The sequence below is a fragment of the Muntiacus reevesi genome, chromosome 5 (assembly GCF_963930625.1).
Source record: "Muntiacus reevesi chromosome 5, mMunRee1.1, whole genome shotgun sequence".
NCBI classification, from domain to species: Eukaryota; Metazoa; Chordata; class Mammalia; order Artiodactyla; family Cervidae; genus Muntiacus; species Muntiacus reevesi.
The window spans coordinates 100,412,757-100,427,305 of record NC_089253.1 but is presented as its reverse complement, the minus strand read 5'-3'; the positions used below and the strand labels follow the sequence as shown (position 1 = coordinate 100,427,305).

The 14,549-nt window shown below is 43.1% G+C and overlaps 1 pseudogene; it reads left to right on the top strand.

Annotated features, from left to right (window-relative positions):
- Positions 1 to 11,462: 11,462 nt before the first annotated feature.
- LOC136169395 (PRAME family member 27-like) lies at positions 11,463 to 14,392 on the top strand (annotated as a pseudogene).
- The last annotated feature ends 157 nt before the right edge of the window (positions 14,393 to 14,549 follow it).

Sequence of the window (14,549 nt, the reverse complement as noted above, 5' to 3'; positions counted from 1 at the left end):
GTGGTGTGTGTGTACGTGTATGTTTCCCAGCCATTAAAAGAGTGAAATAATGCTATTTGTAGAAATATGGATGGTCCTAGAGATGATCATACTGATGAAGTGAGTCAGAAGGAGAATGACAAGCACCATATGATATAACATATCACGATAAGTCACTTCAGTCCTGTCCACTCTGTGCAACTCTATGGACTGTAGCCTGCCGGGCTCCTCTGTCCATGGGATTCTGCAGGCAAGAATAATGGAGTGAATTGTGATGCCATCCTCCAGGGGATCTTCCTGACTTAGGGATGGAACCCACGTCTGTCTTACCTCTCCTGCATTAGGAGGCAGGGTCTTTACCACTAGCGCCACCTGGGAAGCCCGATGTTGCATATGTGTGGAGTCAAAAATACAACACAAATATACCTATCTATGAAAAAGACACAGAGTCAAAGGCATAGAGAACAAACTTGTGGCTGCCAAGGGGAGGAGCGTAGGGAGGGAAGGATGGGGAGTTTTCAATTGGCAGGTGCAAATGTTCATATATAGAATGCTTAAAAAAGGTCATACTGTATAGCATAGGGGCTTCCCAGGTGACACAGAGGTAAAGAATCTGCCTGCCAACGCAGGAGACACAAGACACATGGGTTTTCCCTGGGTCAGGAGATCCCCTGGACTAGGAAAAGGTAACCCACTCAGGTATTCTTGCCTGTAAAATTCTATAGACAGAGTAGCCTGGTGTTCTCCTTCTTTCCTTTCTCTTGCAGGAATAGAGGATAAGTTTGAGAAATGAATCCTGGGGATATCTGCTAGAAAGGGAAAAGAAGGAAAGGACTCATTTATTGTATTCTTCCAGTATTCCAGACCAGTTTTAAGGCTTCAGCATGCATTGTCTTATTGAGTCTACAGAAACACCACATGCTGTATGTACAATGTTACCTGTATTTTATGGAGAAGCTGTGCCTCTTGCCCTAAGAATCCCCCCAGCCCAATGTCCACTCCATCCCCAGAGCCAATAATACCAGGTCTTAAATCCTCAGGAAGAGGTCTTCATTTAGATGTTTCATGTTTATGGACTCAGTGCTCATTAATTTTATGTGGCATTGATTCTAGATGTTTCTGAGATGGTGTTTCTGGAAGAGATTAGCATTTGAATTCATCAACTGCCTTCACCCAACGTGGGTGGGCATCATCCAATTGCTTGGGGGCCTGAATGGAACAAGAAAGCATTTTCTCTCCCTTTTTCTCTTCTTTCCCATGAACGTAGCATCTTCTAGCTCTTGAGACTTGAGACTCAAGGACTTAACACCAGTGGTCCTCTGATTCTCAGGCATTTGGCTTCAGACATGAGGTTATTTCCTTAACTCTCCTGGTTTTAAGCTTTAAACATCAGTCTGAATTATAAAATTAGATTTGCTGGTTCTCTAGCTTACAGAAAAGAGACTATGGGACTCCTCTGCATCTGTAATTGCTGTGCAAGCCCATTCCCATAATAAATACCTTCTGAGATATGTCTGTATAGAGAGATGACCGTGAACACTTTCATGTAGATATTTCTCAATAGTAAATACAGTACTGCACCATCTGCAGTTGGTTGAATTGTGGGATATGAATGTGAGTAAAGAGAGGGATGACTATGAGTTTTAACTGGTATATAAGTGGTGTTTATATACTTTCTAGAACTAACACCAAAAAAAGATTCTTTTCATCATAGGCGATTGGAATGCAAGAGTAGGAAGTCAAGAGATACCTGGAGTAACAGGCAAATTTGGTCTAGGGATACAAAATGGAGCAGGGTAAAGGATAACAGAACATTGCCAAGAAAACACACTGGTCATAGCAAATATCTTCTTCCATAAACACAAGGGAAGACTCTACACATGGAGATCACTGGATGGTAAATACCAAAATCAGATTGATTATATTTTTTTCATTTATTTTTATTAGTTGGAGGCTAATTACTTTACAATATTGAAGTGGGTTTTGTCATACATTGACATGAATCAGCCATGGAGTTACATGTATTCCCCATCCCGATCCCCCCTCCCACCTCCCTCTCCACCTGACTCCTCTGGGTCCTCCCAGTGCACCAGGCCCGAGCACTTGTCTCATGCATCCAGCCTGGGCTGGTGATCTGTTTCACCCTAGACAATATACATGTTTCGATGCTGTTCTCTCGAAACATCCCACCCTCTCCTTCTCCCACAGAGTTCAAAAGTCTGTTCTGTACGTGTGTGTCTCTTTTTCTGTTTTGCATATAGGGTTATCATTACCATCTTTCTAAATTCCATATATATGTGTTAGTATGCTGTAATGTTCTTTATATTTCTGGCTACTTCATTCTGTATAATAGGCTCCAGTTTCGTCCATCTCATTAGAACTGATTCAAATGAATTCTTTTTAATGGCTGAGTAATATTCCATGGTGTATATGTACCACAGCTTCCTTATCCATTCGTCTGCTGATGGGCATCTAGGTTGCTTCCATGTCCTGGCTATTATAAACAGTGCTGCGATGAACATTGGGGTGCACGTGTCTCTTTCAGATCTGGTTTCCTCGGTGTGTATGTCCAGAAGTGGGATTGCTGGGTCATATGACAGTTCTATTTCCAGTTTTTAAAGAAATCTCCACACTGTTTTCCATAGTGGCTGTACTAGTTTGCATTCCCACCAACAGTGTAAGAGGGTTCCCTTTTCTCCACACGCTCTCCAGCATTTATTGCTTGTAGACTTTTGGATAGCAGCCATTCTGGCTTGAAATGGTACCTCATTGTGGTTTTGATTTGCATTTCTCTGATAATGAGTGATGTTGAGCATCTTTTCATGTGTATGTTAGCCATCTGTATGTCTTCTTTGGAGAGATGTCTGTTTAGTTCTTTGGTCCATTTTTTATATTTTTTGCAGCAGAAGATGGAGAAGTTCTATACAATCAGCAAAAACAAGACCTGGAGCTGACTATGGCTCAGATTATCAGCTCCTTATTGCAAAATTCAGGCTTACATTAAAGCAGGGAAAACCACTAGGCCATTCAGGTATGACCTAAATCAAATCCCTTAAGATTATACAATGGAGATGAAAAATAGATTCAAGGGATTTGATCTGGTAGACAGAGTACCTGAAGAACTATGGATGGAGGTTTGTAACATTGTACGGTAGATGGTAACCAAAACTATCCCCAGGAAAGAGAAATGCAAGAAGGCAAAGCGGTTGTCTGAGTAGGCCCTACAAATTGCAAAAGAGAAAAAGAAGAGAAGTGAAAGGAAAAAGAGAAAGGGAAAGATATACCCATCAGAATGCAGAGATCTAGAGAATAGTAAGGGGAGATAAGAAAGCCTTCTTAAGTGAACAATGCAAAGAAATAGAGGAAAAAAGCAGAATGGGAAAGACTTCAGATCTCTTCAAGAAAATTGAGGATATCAAGGCAACACTTCATGCAAAGATGGGCACAATAAAGGAAACAGATGGTAAAAGCCCTAACAGAAGAGATTAAGAATAGGTGGCAATAATACACAGAAATACTATACAAAAAAGGTCTTAATGACCTGGATAACGAGGATGGTGTGGTCACTCACCTAGAGGCAGACATCCTATAGTACGAAGTCAAGTAGGCCTTAGGAAGCATTACTATGAACAAAGCTAGTGGGGGTGATGAAATTACAGCTAAGCTATTCCAAATCCTGAAAGATGATGCTGTGAAAGTGCTGCACTCAATATGCCAGCAAACTTGGAAAACTCAGCAGTGGCCCCAGGACTGGAAAAAGTCAGTTTTCCTTCTAATCCCTAAGAAAGGCATGCCAAAAATGTTCAAACTACCATACGATTGTGCGAATTTCACATGCGAGCAAGGTAATGCTCAAAATCCTTCAAGCTAGGCTTCAACAATAGGCAAACTAAGAACTTCCAGATGTATAAGCTGGATTTAGAAAAGGCAAACAAACAAGAAATCAAATTGCTAGCATAGAAATCATAGAAACAGTAATTGAACTCCAAAAAACCCTACATCTACTTCTGCTTTATTGACTATGCTAAAGGCTTTGACAGCATGGATCACAACAAACTGTGGAAAATTCTTAAAGAGAAAGGAATACTAGACCACCTTACCTGTCTCCTAAGAAGCCTGTATGCAGGTCAAGAAGCAACAGGACCTTAAATGAAAAAACTGACTGGTTCCAAATTGGGAAGGGAGTACATCAAGGCTATATATTGTCACCTGGCTTATTTAACTTATATGCAGAGTACTGTGCTTAGTCGCTCAGTCATGTCTGTCTCTTTGTGACCCAAGGACTGTAGTCGGTCAGACTCCTCTGTTCATGGAAATTCTCCAGGCAAGAATACTGGAATGGGTTGCCATGCCCTCCTCCAGAGGATCTTCCCAAACCAGGGATTGAACCCAGGTCTCCCATATCACCAGCAGATTCTTTACTGTCTGCACCACCAGGGAGGCCCAAGAATATTGGAGTGGGGAGCCTATCCCTTCTCTAGGGGATTTTTCCAACCCAGGGATTGAACCAGGGTCTCCTGCATTGCAGGTAGATTCTTTACCAGCTGAGCTACCAGGTAAGCTCAGAGTACATCATGTAAAATGCCAGGCTGAATGAATCATAAGCTGGAATCAAGATCGCTAGGAGAAATATCAACAACCTCAGATATGAAGATGAAACCACTTTAGTGGCAGAAGGTGAAAAGGAACTAAAGAGCCTCTTGATGAAGGTGAAAGAGGAGAGAGAACAAGCTGGCTTAAAACTCAACATTCAAAAAATTGAGATCATGGCATCTGGCCCCATCACTTCAAGGCAAATGGATGGATAAAAAGTAGAAACAGCAATAGATTTTATTTTCTTGGGCTCCAAAATCTCTGCAGATGGTGACTGTAGCCAGGAAATTAAGACACATGCTCCTTGGAAGAAAAGCTGTGACAAACCTAGACAGAGTTGTAAAAACCAAAGACATCACTTTGCTGACAAAGGTCCATCTAGTCAAAGCTACGGTTTGCCCAGTAGTCATGTACAGATGTGAGAAGAAGGATGAGCACCAAAGAATTGATACTTTTGAAGTGTGGTGCTGGAGAAGACTCATGAGAGTCTTTAGGACAGCCAGGAGATCAAACCAGTCAATCCTAAAGGAAATCAACCCTGAATATTCATTGGAAAGACTGATGCTGAAGTTAAAACTCCAAAACTTTGAACACCTGATATGAAGAACTGACTCATTGGAAAAGACCTTGATGCTAGGAATGATTGAGGACACGAGGAAAGGGGGGCAACAGAGAATGAGATGTTTAGATGGAATCACCGAATTCAATGGACATGAGTGTGACCAAACTCAGGGAGGTGGTAAAGGACAGGAAAGCCTGGCATTCTGCAATCCATGGGGTCCCAAAGAGTAGGACATGACTTAGCAACGTAGCAGCAACATGACTTAGCAACAGTAACAAGAGGTGTTTAGGGCTTCCCTGGTGGCTCAGTGGTGAGGAGTCTGCCTGGCAATATGAGACACCCAGTTTCCATCTCTGGTCTGGGAGGATTCCTCATGTCATGGGGAGGTTGAACCCATTCACCACAACTACTGAGCTTGCACTCTAGAGTCTGGAAGCCACTACTGTTAAACCCACGTGCCCTGGTTGCTTGTGCCTGTGCTTTGCAGCAGGAAAGGCCATGACAGTGACAGGCTTGTGCACCATAGCTGGAGAGTGGCCCCCACTCACCACAATTAGAGAAAGAAAAAAAAAAAAAAAAATCCAGTTCAGTGGTGAGGCCCTAGCACAGCCAAAAATAAATAAATAAAATAAAATATTGAAATAGAAATTAACAAAGAGGTGTTTGTTATATGTCCTGCTACACTGATGATAAGACATGTTATACTACACTAGTTTTTCCTGATAAGACAACATAGTGGGTTTTATAGAAATAATATCCATCTCTCATGACATTACCTACCCCGCCAAAGGATATGATTTTTCAAATGTGGCTTAGAAATGCTAAGACAGTGTCACATGGCTATAGGATTTTAAGATTTCCCTAAAGGAATATTGATGATTTTATTGGGGACAGCTTGTTTAATATAAGAAAGACAACTACCCATTCATGACAGTCATGGGTTGGTGAGAACACGAAGCAGGCATATTTGCAGTATGATAACCCATTCCAGAACTGGGTGCCTTGACTTTATAGCAAAGCCCTTTCCCAGCACACAGAAAGGCCAGGAACTGAGACTAATGGACCCATCAGGGGGATCATGAGGAATTATCATGTCCATGGTCATTACTTGAGTCAGCTGTGAGGGCCCTGCCAAGAGTTCTACATTCCAATGGCTCATTGGACACTGAGAATATTCCCCTTCCTGTGTACTGACCCAGTGAACAGTCACAGAAATAAGCAAGCAGGTAAGAGACACTTTAGACAGAATAAAGGACTGGTGGGAATGTTTGGGTTTCAGATCACAGACAACTAACTACCTTTTAAAAATTAGTTATTAGTAGTTGGAGATTCCTGAGCTATAAACTGAGAAAACAATACAATATATCATAGAGGCATCAGTCAGTTTACACTGAGGGTCTCATTATTTCTGACCATTTCTTTTATTTTAAATTTATTTATTTAAAAAATTTATTTATTTTAATTGGAGGCTAATTACTTTACAATATCATGGTGGTTTTTGCCATACATTGACATGAACCATCCACGGATGTACATGTGTCCCCCCTGGCCGGAACCTCCCTCCCACCTCTCTCCCCATCCCATCCCTCTAGGTTGTCTCAGTACACCGGCTTTGAGAGCTCTGTTTCATGCATCGAACATGGACTGGTCCTCTATTTCACATATGGTAATATGCATGTTTCAATGCTATTCTCTCAAGTCATCCCACCTTCACCTTCTCCCACTGAGTCCAAAAATCTGTTCTTTACATCTGTGTCTCTTTTGCTGTCTTGCATATAGGGTTGTCATTACCATCTTTCTAAATTCCTTATATATGCATTAATATACTGTATTAGTGTTTTTCTTTCTGACTTACTTCAATCTGTATAATAGGCTCCAGTTTCATCCACCTCTTTAGAACTGACTCAAATGCATTCTTTTCTATAGTTGAGTAACATTCCATTGTGTATATGTGGCTTCCCTGGTGGCTCAGACGGTAAAGCGTCTGTCTGCAATACTGGAGACCCGGGTTCGATCCCTGGGTCAGGAAGATCCCCTGGAGAAGGAAATGGCAACCCACTCCAGTACTCTTGCCTGGAGAATCCTATCAATTGAGGAGACTAGCGGCTACCACCCATGTAGTTGTGAAAGAGTTGGACATAACTGAGCATGCATGCACACACACAAATCATCTTTCTTTTTCACATTCAAATTGAGCTGACATCTGGAAACATGGGTCTCTGTTCCCTTCACCATACACCTGTGTCCTAGATTTCAGTTTTCAACTGCCTAGAAAAATGTTTTTGATAGATGCACCCAATCAGGCAGGTGAATTCCTGGGGCATAAAAGGGGCTCTTCATGATAGAATATATTCTTGCCCCACAAGGAAATGGACTGGAGCTAAGTCAGATGGCCCTCGGACCTCCAAAGCCCCTCATAGTCTCAATCTGCTCAGCCTGAAGCTGGGCAAGTGTGCCCAGTAAAGGGCTCCATGAGAGCTGTAGGTTTCCCAAGGGGCGGGATAAAACTCTTCCTTTTAACTGAGCAGCCCAGCAGTGTGACTCAGAAGTTTCTCCAAGATGACCATGGAGTGGAGGTCCCCACAGAGGGTAAAGGCCTTAGGCTGGAAGCAGTTGCTCAGGGCAGGCAGGGTGGCATTGAATTGAAAGTCCATGAACCCACACTGCTCTAAGTGCAGTTTCTGGAGGGTGGCTGCAAGTTTCTTCAGCAGAGCTTGGAGGAGCCCAGGACTAATTTCAGTTATGGTGACACCACTAAGATTCAGGCCTTAGAGTTGACAGATGTCCAGACACTGGGACAGATGGGTCAAATATGATTCTGTAAGCCAGCAGCTAGTTACTGTGAGATTTACCAGTGGGGTCTTCAGGCACCTTGGGAGAAAACATACCATTAGATCTGAGAAACCAAGGTGGCAGGGGAGCTCAAAAATTTGAAAACTGCTAATCTTGGAAGAAAGTTTATTACAAATAAAAGGGGTTCCCCTGTTGATGAAAAAGTTAGTTGACAAGTGTTTCCTCTTTAAAGTGAAAGTGAAAGTACTATCCAACTCTTTATGACCCCATGGACTGTAGCCCGCCAGGCTCCATCTGTCCATGAAATTCTCCAGGCAAGAACACTGGAGTGGGTTGCCATTCCCTTCTCCAGGGGAATCTTCTGGACTCAGGGATCAAACTCCAGTCTCTTGTGTCTCCAGCATTGGCAGGTGAATTCTTTACCACTAGCACCACCTGGGAAGTCTATGGGTGTTAACAGTCAAAAAAAAAAAAAAAAAAAAAAAAGAAGTCACAATCAAATGTACATACATAAGCAAAGTGTTAAACTGTGAAACATTCAACATTCATTTTATTGAATACTATATGCCAGCTGATATCAATGAGGATAGATCTTTAAGACCTATCCTCAAGTGAAAATAAGCAAGATTATCAAAACCACAATGGCATTTTCTACAAGAAGGATGAAAGCAGACATTTTTATATGCTCATATAAATGTGTAGAAAGTCACAGAGAGGTCTAGAAGGTAAACTACACTGAACTCTCTCGGGGGAACCTGGGATGAGGAGTTCAGGGAAGATGCTTGTTTTAAATGTATTATTGGGATATTTTATCCTGAGTGTTGGCCTGTCTCACTTGGTCAAAACCCAGCAAAACCTGGAAAACATAGGAGATTTTCTTTCATGTACAAATATATTCACCACAAATGCTATTTTTTTATATCCAATTTTTAAAAAATTATTGATAGCCATTTAAAGTTGATTTTTCCCAAATTTACATTTCAGGAAAAGGTAACATTTGATTATAAACTGATGGTAATGATTTCCATTCACTATGCAGTTAAAAGCACTTACTGTCACACCAGGGCCCATGTTCAGTTGTGGAATCACAGGGTGGCAGAGAGACAGTCCCTGCCCTATGGGCCAATCTCTGCCAACAGGTGAGTTTGTCAAGGAGTAAAAATGTAATACATGCTGTTATCATACTCTCCAGCAATCTCACTCCTTGGTTTTCCCTGAATGAGTGGGAATCTACACCCATACAAAGACATTTAGAATGTTTCTTTCTGTGCATCCAGCCCCCTCCCCCAGCATGAGCCAGCTCAGAGCCTTCTCTGCAGCCCACCAATGTCTCCTCTTCTAGAGCGTGGGGCCTGGCTGCAATGCTGGGACAACTTCCAATGGGATCAACAGAAATCAAGGGCAGAACCACACCTACAGGACTCTGGATCTCTGGGAGGGAGAGAAGGAGGGGCTGAGACCAGGGCCATCCAGGGCCTGCGGTGCAGGTGAGCCCTGTCCGTCTATCAGGTGCAGAGTCAGGGGCCTGCTGGCTCAGGGGTGCTCACACAGACCTGTGTCCCTGCTCTTGAGAAGGCTCAGTTGCAGGACAGTTGTACCTGGCCTCATAGTAAATTATATCCCAACAAAGATGTTACATGGATATGAACTTGAGCAAACTCCAGGAGATGGTGAGGAACAGGGAGGCCTGGCCTGCCGCAGTTCGTGGGGTCATGAAGAGTCAGACACTATGGAGCAACTGAACAACAACAATAGAAGATGTTACATTTTAAAAATGATACAATTCACATTACTTTTTTGTTTTAGTTTTGGAAAACATGGGTTTTGGGTTAAAATGTAATAAGAAAAATAAATCCAATTTTATGCACTATCTTGAGTCATTCCAAGGTCTGGATCCAAGTTTGGCCTCCTACCTTGATTTCTGTGGTCATGTGATGCCACACTTCACACTTGAGTCATTCTGCTAGTGGATGGCAGATAGAAAGATTCAATACACCTTTAGAAATGCCCAGTTCCACAATGTCCAGCCCTCACCCTTACTTCTCATTGTGATTTTGACCTGACCTGCTTTAAATAAGCCTGACTTAACTCTGGAGGACTATCCACATCCCCAATTTCATTTCCTTTGCTTCCTGAATTAGCTCACAATCTCCTATGTTACCTGCGTAACACCTAATTGACATTCTGATACAGGGACAACTTCGTGATGCTTCTTTGGGGAATGACACAACTGTCTGGAAACGATTTCAATTCTGGAACAGTTTCATAGTTTTGATATGGCCAAAAATCCCTCAATAATGTTACTTTTCATTTTGGTTTTTATTTCTAATCTCAGAAACTGTTTAAATACTTCTTTGTCTCTTATACTCAAGGCTGCAACTATTCCTGTTAGTGAAACTCAATCAAGATTTGTGGAGTGAATCAATGAATTATTCTTTGAATCCATCCCTTCTCAATACTCTTTCCTGAATGAATATCTGATTCAATCACTTCACCTGGATATAGGCAAAGATCTGATCAAGATTAACCTGATGGACACTCTGGAATCTAATAATGCATTTGTCTCTGATTACGGGTTAATAGTTGGAAAGGGGGACAATTCGATCGGAAAGGCCTATAAAAATCTCAGGCATTGAAGAAGAGATGCAGAGATTTCTCCCTCTGGAGTGACTCCTGGGTTCTCCACCAGATCTGAAATCTGAGCACCCCACCAACCATAGCATAGCTGGCAAGTTACCAACCTCATAAAAGGACATTTTCATCTTACCCACGGTCTGCAGGTCTCAAATGGTGATAGGCAACTCTGGATGGAAGGGGTTTTTCTTTTCTTTTCTTTTTTTTGAGTTTTCCTTTTACTTTCTTTTCAGATGAACAGATTTAAGGCTTTGGCTTTGCCTCTCAGTTTACTGTTGCTATAATCCCCAGAATATTGATTTGGACTTTGGTTTATATCATTTTAAATATCTTAGCCAAGCAGCTATTCTTTTTAAGGAAAACAACTTATCTGTTTAAAATTTATTTCTTGACATTTAATACATTTTTTTAATACTTTGTGCACAAATGGCATTCATTTTAGAGCTATCTTCTTAATCTTTACCAGCCAGATTAACTGGGAACTGAGGAAGGAGGCTGCATTGGTCCACATGATAGCTGCCTTCCCAGAGTTATGGCCCTAAGTGATGGACTACAAAAAGATGGGGATCAGGTTTCAGGTTCCTTGGTACCCACTTCTCAGTGGGACATAATTCACAAAACAGTGGGAGGAGATGAACAGTGGTTACCTTTCTCCCTCCTCGGTACTTGTGGGATCCTTGTTCTGATGCCAGAAGAGGCAGAGCTATGGCACTGTGTCCCCTGAGCTTAGAGTGGAACTGGGAAAACTTGAGGCTCTTCCACCTCTGTCAGCAGTGACTCTGGCCCTGAGTTTGTTCCTCTGAAGGCTGGGAAACAGACTAATGTGTGTTCATGCTTGGCCTGAGAAGTATGCAGTGTTCCCTGACAGCTTTCACAGGTTTCTTTTTGAAGCAGAGTCAGAATGAGTGTCCAGACCCCACTTAGGCTCCTGGAACTAGCAGCAGGGAGCCTGCTGAAGGATGAAGCCTTGGCTATTGCTGCTCTCGAGTTTCTGCCCCCTGAGCTCTTCCCGCCACTGTTCACGAAGGCTTCTATGGGAGACACACAGACTCTGAAGGCCATGGTGCGAGCCTGGCCCTTTGTCCATCTGCCTCTGGGGGGCCTGATGCACACACCTCACAAGGGAACTTCAGAAGCAATCCTGGATGGGCTTAATGCCTTGCTCACCCACAAGGTTCACCCAAGGTGAGTCTGATCCAGGTACACTGGCAAGTTTAAAGACTTCTCTGAAGAAACTGCTGGTGTCAGGGAGAGTGGATGGCCAAGGGATGAACCAGAGGCTTCTGATGATGCCAATGAAGAAACACAGAGACTTGGCTATGGCTGAGCTCACTTTGGGAAATGCTTTCAAGAAGTGTAGGAGTGCCTAAGATGCAGGGGAGCCTAGGAGAATATACCGCCATTTCCTCCCAGGGATGCTAAAGATAGTAGAAATGGAAAAGCTGGGAGGATGGAAGGGGAAAAAGAGACAGAGGAAGGTGGGGCAGAGAGGGAAGAGGGCAAGGCAACTGCTGATGTTAAAAGGGTGAAGTATAAGCACAAGTAGGAAGTCTGAGTATTGCCTCAATTTGGAGACTGTGGTTTCATTCAGTATGTATCTTAAACCATCCCACTCAATCTACTGTTTCCCATTAGGAGGTGCAAACTGCGGGTGATGGATTTAAGGAATACTGACCAGAACTTCTGGAGAATGTGGTCTGGAGACATGGACCATGGATCCTCAAGCGCACTGATGGCACCAGTGTCTGAGGGTAGTTTAAGGAAAGGGAGACCCTTGGCTCCCTTGGAGGTGTTCATAGAACTTTGTCTCAAGGAAAGGACCATGGATGAATTCCTCACCTACCTCATCGTGGATAGCAGATAGAAAAGATTTGATACACCTGTGCTGTAAGAAGCTGAAAATTGAGTCAATCCCCATCAAAAACATTATGAAGTTTCTGCATTTAATGCCACTAGACAGGCTCCAGGAGGTGCAAGTGAATTGCATCTGGCAGCTGTCCACCCTGAGCCTGTTTGCTCCTCTCCTGGGTCAGATGCGCAGTGTACAGAGACGCATCCTCTCCCCCATTCTTGTGTCTGCCTTTGAGGAGCAGGAGCAGCAAGTTGTCCAATTTACCTCTCAGTTCCTCAAGCTGCACCACCTCCGGGGTCTCTCTATGGACTGTCCCTCCTTCCTCCATGGCCGTCTGGACCAGATGCTCAGGTGAGACTGGCACCACTGACTAACAGTGAACACCACACTAGCATGTTATTTGCATGTTCTCCTTTGCAGCTCTATCCTGAAGTGTGATATCACACGACCACAGAAGTCAAGGTAGGAGACCAAACTTGCATCCAGTCTCTGGAAAGGGACACACTATTAAGCCGCTACAGATTGGGGAGTTCATATCTGCTGATGGAGGGATTGTGATTTCTGCCTTAGGAAGGGATAACTGTGTTCAGATGATTTAGGAACATAGGGAAGTGAAAGGGGGGAGCTGGAGGAGGGAAGACCACATTAGACTTGAGCATTTTAAAAGAGAAGCTCTATGCTCACTAGCTCTGGGACCACAATGAGACTGTCTCATATTGCCTGTCTTCAAAATATTGTTTTTTGCTCCATATATCTTAATAAAGATTCTGGAAATGATGGGAGCCAAAAGGACAGTAACAAGCTGTAGGTGGTTTACAGATGATGCAGGGACGTAAGTGAGCCTCTGCTAACTGTCAACCTTAGCTAATGTTGTGGGTTTTGCCCAGGTTGGTTCTCTATTCATGTCACTGAGGTACCTTATCTTACCAAGACATAAGGAAACTTTGGGACCAAGAATGATTGAAGAAAAGCCTGGTTTGAGAGAATTTTTTCTTACTCCCCAATAAAACAATTCAGTGATGTCTACTCTTTATTGAGACAAGGTGTCAGGCTCTTTTATGAGCTTGTTACAGAAAATCCATTATCTTGATTCATCCTCTTAAAGAGGTGGAATATGTTGTACTCTGCTTGAGAGATGAGGAAAGGAATTTTCCAGGTTTTGGGAATTTGACCCAGTCATACAGTGAAGGTGAAGGGACTCAGGCTAAAATGAGACTGGACATCCAGGTACTAACCTTCTGAAGGTGGTTAGAAAGACCTTGATTTTAGTCAAATCATTTGTCTCCTACCTGGAGGTCACTTGACTCCCTGATTTCTCAGACCTAATTTCTAGATTTCTCCTCAGGTGCCTGAAGACTGGCTTAGAAAACCTTGCAATAATGCACTGCCTGCTCACAGAATCAGACTTGACCCATCTGTCCCAGTGTCCGAGCATCAGTCAGTTAAAAGGTCTGGATCTGAGTGGGGTCGTTGTAACCAACTTTAGGCCTGCGATCCTTCAAATTCTGCTGGAGAAAGTAGCAGCCACTGTCTGGGAACTGGGCTTAGATGAGTGTGGGATCTTGGACTCCCAACTTGAGGCCATCCTGCCTGCCCTGAGCCTCTGCTTCCAGCTCCGGTCCTTCAGTCTGCGAGGGAACATGCTATCCATGGCTGCCATGGAGAAGCTGCTGCTCCACACCGCTGGGCTGCCCAATTTAAGTAAAGAGTTTTATCCCACTCCTCAGGAAAGTTATAGCTCTCAAGGAGTTTTACTCCAAGGGAGACTTGCTCAGCTTCAAGCTGGGTTGAAGGAGATTATGAACGTCTTAGGACAGCCCAGGACCATCTGGCTTAGCTCCAGCCCTTTTCTTCACTGCAGTGATGACATATTCTATCACATGGAGCCCATTACCTACCACTGCAATAGTTCTGCATTTTTGATGCCTCTATCAAAAGATTTCTTGGAAATAAAATGTAGGTACAGTGGCATTGTATAGGAGCAGAGATCGATGGTTTTTCACATCTGCTTACTTCAAGTGGGAAAAGCTAAGGTGATCCAGTAGAGGTGCAGTATTGCAGGGGGAAATGTTGGCTTGGGGACTTGATATGACTTTTGGGGTCATGTATCCTATAGAGCTGGAAATGTGAACCTAA